At 35.3% G+C, this 9302-nt stretch overlaps 1 long non-coding RNA gene across 1 annotated transcript; it reads left to right on the forward strand.

The window, feature by feature from the left end:
• Positions 1 to 641: 641 nt before the first annotated feature.
• On the forward strand, positions 642 to 3255 carry LOC136203272 (uncharacterized). Its single transcript, XR_010674768.1, has 4 exons — positions 642 to 939; positions 1044 to 1165; positions 1389 to 1535; positions 2007 to 3255. It is a non-coding gene; the product is annotated as an uncharacterized lncRNA (long non-coding RNA).
• The last annotated feature ends 6047 nt before the right edge of the window (positions 3256 to 9302 follow it).

Below are 9302 nucleotides of genomic sequence, written 5' to 3' on the forward strand. Positions count from 1 at the left end.
AGAAATGAACCACTACCATTGATAAAGAGATGGTAAAATAAAATTAATATAATAACATGGAGTTATGGTTAGTAAAAATTAATATAGTTAAAATAAAAGTAATAAAGTGAGCTATTAAATACAACTTCCAAATTATTATTGCATCATTGGACTTTTTTGCCCTTTTCATAATTTTGATCAAAAACTGAAAATTCTCTCTCCAAAATCATAAACCCGAACAACAATAATTGATGGCGCATTCCCCCCGACCCATGGTGGGGGCGGATGCGCCATCCGTTCCAGCCATGGGTCGGGGGGAATGCGCCATCCGTTTAGGCCAAATTTTTGAAATTTTCTCTCAAATTTCTTTTTCCCAGTTTTGCAAATTTTTTTTATGCAAATGGCAAAATTGTCCAAGTGGAGGTGGTGATAAGTAATTTGGGGACGGTAAATAGTAAAACCTTTAATAAATGGATTTTTTAAAGAGATCCAAACCATTAATTATTAGATTTTAAAAATAAAAAAAAGAAAAATTTTATAAGTTGATAGAAGTTGACGTGTAAGCCTATCAAATTACCAATTAAAGACCTGACACAATTGGAATACAGCTACATAAGCATAAGCTGAATTTGGTTCTTAAAGTTTGTATTGAAAGAAAAGAGAGATCTGTAGCTTTGTATTCTCCGCCATGGGATAACCCACTCCTCCTTCTCGCTCGGGGAACAACAGTAAAGAAATTGATTCCGATTAGGTTAAATACTCCAACTCTATCCCTCTAAATGCCATTGGTGCGGTTGATGGTGATTAGGGTTACAAACTCAATGAGTGGTTTGGAGCAAAACTGGACCAACAATTGGTTTATGAAGATAGTCATGAACTCATACAAATTTCATTGCTTTGCGGCACAATCTCACCTTGTTTGTGCTTTATGGAGCTAAAAACCTTATAAAGGTGTGAAAGGTTGGTTGTTGGAATCGTTTGTTTTTCAATTTTATGCAATGTGAAACTGTGAACAATTATTAACCCATACTAATCATAGTTTTTCCTCTTCTCTATGTATTCAGTTATGATTCCGATGATAGGCTGCCTAATCTACGTGAGGATTCTTGGTTTTCCTAGGAACCACACAAGGGGAAGTGGCGGAGATCGGACCCATAGATAGAAATGGCTCGGTAACTCATTCCAGGTAAGATTTGGGCATTTGCATGCAGGGTCAGAACCAGGGGGGTTGAGTAGGGCTCTAGCCCCGGCAACTGGCCGGGGGTATTATTTTTTTTTTTTATATCAAAACGACGTCGTTTTGGTCATGAGAAAAACGACGTCGTTTTGATTTTAATGAAAATAAATCAGAACTAAAAGGCACAGCACACAGCACAACAGCTAAATTAATATCTAAATCCCTAATTCAGAAGAGGAGAGCAACGAACGTAGACGATATCGCACACCGCCGGCTCAACTCAAGGGAATCGCACAAGACAAGAGGAGAGGAGCAGCCAGTCTCCACCGCCGGCCACCGTTCAGTTCAGTCGCTGCACCGCACAAAACGCAAAACGCAGGTGATTTTTTGTTTATCTTTTTTGTGCCTTAGTTGAGATGCCTATATTTGTTTGGTTTGAGATGCACCTATGAGTTTGTTCACTGTGTGTTGGCTTGATTTTTGATTGTAATTATACCGTTGATTTATATGATGAAATGAGATTAAAAAAAAGGAAGAGTAGTGATAGAATAATGATATGTATATATGTATGAATGGATTAGAAATATATTAACCTTGCTCTTTGCTTGATTGAATGCTTGCTTATTACAATTTTGTAAGGACTCCTTCACTCCTTATATTGAAATTGGGATTGAATTGATTCCAGGTAAGATTTGCCCATTTGCATATATGTTCTTATACTTTAAGATTTTGCAAACATTGATCTAAGATTTTTTCCACAAGTAAACATGGACTTTTTCATTAATAAAGGTAAAACTTCTTCTTGATCTCGAATCTAACATAAGGTTTTTAAATTGAAAAATTGTTTCAGGTTGATATAATTGCATACTATTCATCTGTCAGTAATGAAAGACTTGTTCCTAGGAGGCATAAATCTGATGTCTCTATATAGGAGAGCCAGAAATCGCTCACTGGTTCGGTATCACACTAAAGGATGTAGTGTCAGTTGAGAAGTCTGAAGTCAACACAAACATATTGAGATACTGGTGGGAGCAAACAACCCAGACCTGGAATTTGATAAACTTAGAATATGTTCAAGATCTAAAGGAAGATAAATTAAAGCAACCGATTCAATGGTTTGGAGGATTTGATTTGATAGTAGGTGGAAGTCCATGTAACAATCTCGCGGGTAGAATCTGACTCCACCTCCACCTCCACGGTGATGGTCTAGAGGATAAAGAATCTTTTCTTTTCTTCAGTACAGAAGAATTTCAGATTCTTTCAAACCTATTATGAAAAGAAACACTCCAAATTATTGATGTTGTGTCCTAAGCACCAGTATACCTTAGGTCTAACGCTAATGAATTAAAATGGAGAAAAGGCTTGTAGCAGATCCAATGAAAACATGTTCCAAAGCATATCGAAAACAGCTTCAAGTTTGTTATGTTCTTCAGCTCCTAATGTTCTTCAACTTCACTTTTGTTATAACTTTGCATGCGCTGTTGGACAAAAACCTAGCAAGGCTATCTACTATCCAGACGATACTGCTCATGTCCTGCAATTGCTTCAAACTTAGACAACTCCTTCAAGTTCGAAATTGAGGTGCAACATAGAAGAGCGTCTTTCCAAATTGGCCTTTAAAAATGTATAAATTATTACCTTTTAGAGCACAAGTACAGGGTAAAGAAAGTAAACAGTGCGGGCAGAAGAAGGACGATATTTACCAATCATCACTGAAGAGCCGAGCTGAGATATTGTAGGAGAGCTCCATAGCCTAGGATACTTTTCGTTTTTTACATGTTTTGTTAGAGAAAGATGGGACTAAAATGCGAATACTCTTCTTATATTTATGGAATACATCATGACTGTTTTTTTTAACTCTTCATTTGCTGGCCTGTTTTAAATATGGCTTCCTTAGGAGAAATAATTGATTTATCGGATATATTCATTGGTTTTAAACATATTTCTGGTCATTGCATTCATTACACACTCGATTTTTTCATATTGCTTGCTATATTATATCCATTTAACTCTTCAGCTCACTCATTTGTGTGTTGGCGAACCTTTTACAACGCACTCCCGACTCACTGGAATCTTAGAAAACGTGGTTTGTGCATCGTCTCTAGGTGTTGTCTTTGTCAGAAAGATGCGGAATGCTTGGATCATTTGATGATTCATTGTGGTTTTGCTAAGGCAATTTGGCTGAGTATTTCTGCCTTATTCGGGAGACGAATACCGGATGGTGACACTACTAGAGATCGTCTCTGCTGGGCAGCCTCTCAGCGGTTTAGCTCGCAAATTCAAGCCCTGTGGAATAGCGCTGTTCTTCACGCAATCTGGTCTACCTGGATCATTCGGAATGCCTGCATCTTCAACGATAAGCCTCCGGACATCCACCGTGCTCTTCATCTCATTTGGCTTCACACCAGACGGACGGACCACTTTCGAACAGGCAACACTTGGAACTCGACCGTTGAATTGGCTATCCTTGACAACTTGGGTCTTCAACCTCGCCTTTCTAGATCCCCGAGAATTTTACCTGTTCGATGGCTTCCTCCGCCTGCTGGTTGGGTGAAGGTGAACACCGATGCCTCGGTGTTGAATGGCAGCAGGATGTGGCGGGATTTTCAGGGATAACCGTGGTATCTGTCTCGGTGCTTTCTCCTTCCCAACTGCCGACACACTTGTCCATGTTGCGGAGCTGAGAGCTGCTCTATTTTCCATTAAGCAAGTGCAGAGTCGTGGGTGGAATTCAATTTGGCTCGAATCTGACTCAACGTATGTGGTGACTTGCTTACGGCGTAACTGTTTTGCTATTTCGTGGATTCTACACTCAGAATGGCAGGACTGTCAGCTTATAATGGTTACAATGAAGTTGCCGACGCCTTAGCCAATTATGCCTGTTCATCTACCGGGATCACTTGGTGGGATTCTCCCCCCTCTTTTTGTAATACCTTATTAGCTTTCAATTTTTCAGGTTAGACAACATTTCGTTTTACCTGATCGAACTTGGCTGTATTACTCATTTTTTATTCTTTTATTCAATTTGGGTTCTGGGGGTGGTCCTTCAGGGGTGCCAACATAGTTGGGATTTCTGAATTCCGTTCCCAGTCCTCCGTTTTAATCAAAAAAAAAAAAATGTTGTTGAATGTGCACTCAGTAACAAAACATTCACCACTTATTCACTCACATCCAGGATAAAAAAAAGATAAACTTGACTCTCCATTGACGTAGATATGAAGCTTATTTGATAGTGCTCTAAGCACAAACTCTTTATGTATCATTTGGTGAACCAATACCAATCATGTAATTATAAGATTGACCTTGATGCCAATCATGGAATTAAATGCAAGAAACTTAATGAGTTTTTAATTTTCCAATCAATAATAAATTTTCAATCTTGCACTTGAGCAGTACAACGCTAATCAAGGGACCATGAACAGGAAAAAAATCTGATCGAAATAGAAATCTCACAAGAGAAACCCTAATCAGAAGAGAAAGATGATGTCTGGTACCTGAATAACAAACTAATCACATTAATCATTTAAACAGAGTTTTAATTCATAGGTTTAACAGAAATTAACAGACTTTAACAAATTAAATATAAGACAGCAAATTTTTTTCATGGTTTGACACATGGAGCAACTTAGCTGAGGCAAGGGGACACCTAAGGGGACACATGAAGCAATTTTTTTTCCTAATACCAACTTAGCTGATGTAATAAGAACGGTTTTCCTAAGAAAAAAAGAAAAAAATGAACGGTTACAAATAAAAAAGCTTTCGGTGCCATCACCTCTTCTTCTCCTAGGTGCATCCGTGTAAATGTCATCAGGTATTGATTCCTAAATCAGCATCTCCTCAAGCACATCAAGTGATACTCGTGAACTCATACAAAATTATCATTTGGTAATCAAGTTTGCTGCTGTTTTTACTTCTTTTATTTGCTTCACTGGTGAGTTTATTTTACGCCTTGGCTTACCCCAGTGATAGAGTTTTGCTGTAGTTGAAATTGGCTACCCCAATAAACAATAAGTTGGCACATAATTAGAGAAATGGAGTAATTGATTTGAAATTGTATGAAAAATATTGTTTGCTATTTTAGGAGAGTCTCTCAAGACTTAGCGGGATCTTGTAAATAAGGTGCAATCAAACCAACTCTTAATAGTAAGTATCTTTTTAGTTTTTCTCTTTGTAGACACTTTTTAGAATTTTCCTCAATAAAGTAGAAAATAAGTAAAGATGATAATTTCGGGTTGTTATGTCAAAAATGTGTGATATTATCGATATCAATATTATATATGATACAAATGTAAGAGAAGTGATAATCGATCATATCCTGTCTTTGATCAGGTCAGGGGTGGGGCTAACATCATGGATGACAGGAGGAGGTGGAATGTAGGAGCAGCCCTAACACAATTAATATTTTTTAGTCCAAATTTGATTCTTGAAAGATGTAAAACTTTTCTTTTTTTCATTTGAGCTCCATTCAGACATATAATAGTCTTTTTCTGTAGAAACATTTGACGGTCTCAAAAACATTCCACCCCATTGTAGGAAATGTATAAAACATATAGTAATTGTACAACATATCATCATTATTCCCATAAGTGTTATTCCTGTTTCTTTCGAGTATTTTGATCTTTTGAAGAATATCAATGTGTTAGCGCTGCTCCTACATTCCACCACATTGTGCCATGCTTGATATTATTTCCAATGGTATGATCAGGTCATTGGGGCTAAAATCAGGCATGACACGAGGTGGTGGAATGTAGGAGCAGTGCTAACACAATTGATATTCTTCAAAGGATCAAAGTACTCGAAAGAAATAGGGATAACACTTATGGGAATAATGATGATATGTTACACAATTCCTATATGTTTTATACAATTTCTACAATGGGGTGGAATGTTTTTGGGACCATCAAATGTTCCTATGTTTATTACATGTTTGAATGGAGCTCAAATGAGAAACAACTAGATTACATATTTCATGTCTCAAATTCGGGATAAATTACAAAATTGGGGTAATGTTTTGAAATTTAACCAAAAATCCTTTGCTAGTGCTATTTAGGATTATTTTTCCTACAATTCGCTACCATAGGAATAGGAACATGATAAGGAGAAACAAACTTCAGAAGTGAAAAAAAAATTGAATTGGGAGATTAGAGAAACAAACTAAAAATGACTCCCAGGAATTTGTAGACACGAATTTGTATAGCATCAAATGAATGAGAGAGACTATACAACCATTTTCTAGAAAGTATAGGCAGCGCCACCGCTCTTCCAAAGGTGAAAGATACGCAGGCCACAGGACTGGACGGCCATAAAAGAATACCATGATTATGGAGATATGCAGATATATGCGATTGGGGAGGCTATGTTTCTGTATATGCATCAATTAGTAGCCATGTTTCTGTATATGAATCAATTAGTTTATATATTTAACATTTTGTATTTAATATATATTTTTATATTATTCCTTTACTCACCACTTATATTTAATTGTAATTTTTGTACAGAACATCTAAATGTCATATTTCAATACCCCATAAAGCAAAAATAAAATAAAAACAAAAACTTGTAAGTTTGACATATGAATATTGATGTGTGACATGAAGGTTTACTATTATTGTTCCAACCCATCTCCAAGAATGAGGATAACTATTACTGTCCGAACCCATTTGGTTGGAAATCCTTATGAAGCGAAGATAACTATTACTGTCCCAATCCATTTCCAAGAACGAGGATAATTTTTTTCTCCATCTTCAACACTATGAAAATGAATATTAAAAATTCTAATACTCTAATGAAGGAAACCATTGAAATAAGTATTGTTAGTTCCATTGACACATACAATGAAATAATTTTATCCAAATTAGGAATCTAATCTAATAATGTATTACTCTAATGTATTGATTGATGAAATTTTTACCAAGTTCTTTGCAGTTTTGTTTTGCCCGAAATACTGTGATTTCCTTTTTAACCATATTGTGTTTTTGGAGATGAAACTCATCTTATACATGTTTGTGATCATTGTGATTAGCATTTTTCTGCTCGAGTTACTTAAGTGGTTCATTATAATTCAGACAAAGAAATATACAATTGTTTCATATTATTGCTGTTTTCGTTTAAGATGATACATTGTAGGGAACAATTGCAAAGTTGAACTTATTTGGTTATGCAGTTCTCTAAATGAAGAAGGAAAAATCTGCATTTCTCCCCATAGCAGGCTAGCAGTTGCCTCGTTGCCTTGTTTGATCCAAATAGAACAGGGAAAAAATCTGATCGAAATAGAAATCTCATGTCACGTCAGTGTCTAAATTTCTAGAATTTATACCAGGTGAGAAAGTACATGATATAGAGAGGGTTACCGACCGTTTAGGCGGGGTTTGGAAGTTGGCTGCTTATTGTGAGAATTATGGTTAGAACTTTGGTAGTTCAATTGTAATATAATGGCGTTGGATAAATTGGAGACTTCTAACTATTGATTATGATCTTTCTATTTCACGCCCGATGCCGATTGAGGTCGTTTAGGGTCGGGTGTGACAGTTTGGTATCAGAGCTCTTGGTTAAATTCTTCGGACCTAAGGTTTAATTGAGGAATATGAATATTTGGTGATAGCTAAGAAATAATCGATAGTAATGGAGGAATATTTGGTGCAAGCTAAGAAATAATTTGAAATTTTTCGAGAATTGAGTAACTAGCTGATGAGGGGTAGAAATGAGATTTGATGGTTAGTAAAATATTGGGTGTCATATATATATGAGATATAAGTAAATTATCACTTTGAGCTAGAGATAATAGAGAATTGTCTATAGAGGTGCTGCGGGAGAATCAGATTCGCATCTGAATCTTATGATGCATTTTTCGACCAGATAGAGGCTGAATCTGTCATAGAGTCCTAAATGAAAGTTCTTTATTATTATTATCTTACGTTTCCAATGATTTTTGAATCGCCTTAATCGGACTCCGTATGAAAAAGTTATGCTGAAAACGGCATATGTTGGTCATTTTAGCTTTAAACCAGAATTTGGTTTTTGTTTGATTTTTTCCTCAGTATGATTTGGAATTGATATTTGAGAGTTTAATAGTTGGCTGAAAAATATATGTATCTCAGATGTGAAGTAAGGTTAGGAGACTTTGAAATGATATGATGAGTTGATAATTGAGATTAGTGAGCAATGAGAAGTAAAGTGAGAGAATATATTCGAGTTCATGATTTGATTTAAATAGTGTTTGAGGAAATAATTAAGATATGAATTTTGAGGACAAATTTACCAACTTTATTTAACATAGCTACATATATACCTTCATAAAGGTTTTTAATCAAAACCTTATAAAATATACTCAAAACTTAAGTTGATATAATTTTATCAAACCAATGCATAATCAAATAAATGTTTTATCAAACTAACTTGTAATCAAATAAGTGTTTTATCAAACCAAATCGTATTCAATCAAACGTAAAACTTATATCAAAATCAATCATAACCGAAAACATAGTCCAAATGAACTTAAAACATTGTATCCATCCTCGAGTTTCTCCCCTTAAGTATCAATCAATAACCACATATATAGTCGAGACGTCTCTTAACATTGCCTATCCCATATGGTCTTACCCGACACTTCTTTGCCATACCCAATAGGTCTTTCACACTGTGTACACATGCCATGTCCCTCACTGAACATGGTCTTCAAATATAAAACCACCGATCCGGATAACTCTCGATGGATATAAAATCATAAAATCATAACGTGCTCAAATTTCCTTTCACAATCAAATTTCAAACTATTCCATACCCATAAATCATTTGGCTTCAATTAGCCCTTTTGTATCATAAAAATCATATTTGGACTTCAATCCAAAATAATAACAACAATAACCGCAACAGATTTCTCAATCCAAAAACAATTCATAAGAAATCATCAAATTCATTTTGTTCAATATAGATATATATTGAAACCAAAAACATATATGTATATATGTAAATCAACCAAATTAAGCCTTAAACCAACATAATCAAGTAAAATCTGAAATTCACATAGAAGCCTAATCAATAGCTTCATTTGAACCGTAATTTCACAATAAAAAGCAAAATCTCAATAAGAAAAGTTTGGAGTTACATTGAGGGTTTTATGTGTAAATTAAAAATTAAGATAATTTTT

The sequence above is a fragment of the Euphorbia lathyris genome, chromosome 8, assembly GCF_963576675.1.
Source record: "Euphorbia lathyris chromosome 8, ddEupLath1.1, whole genome shotgun sequence".
Lineage (NCBI taxonomy): Eukaryota > Viridiplantae > Streptophyta > Magnoliopsida > Malpighiales > Euphorbiaceae > Euphorbia > Euphorbia lathyris.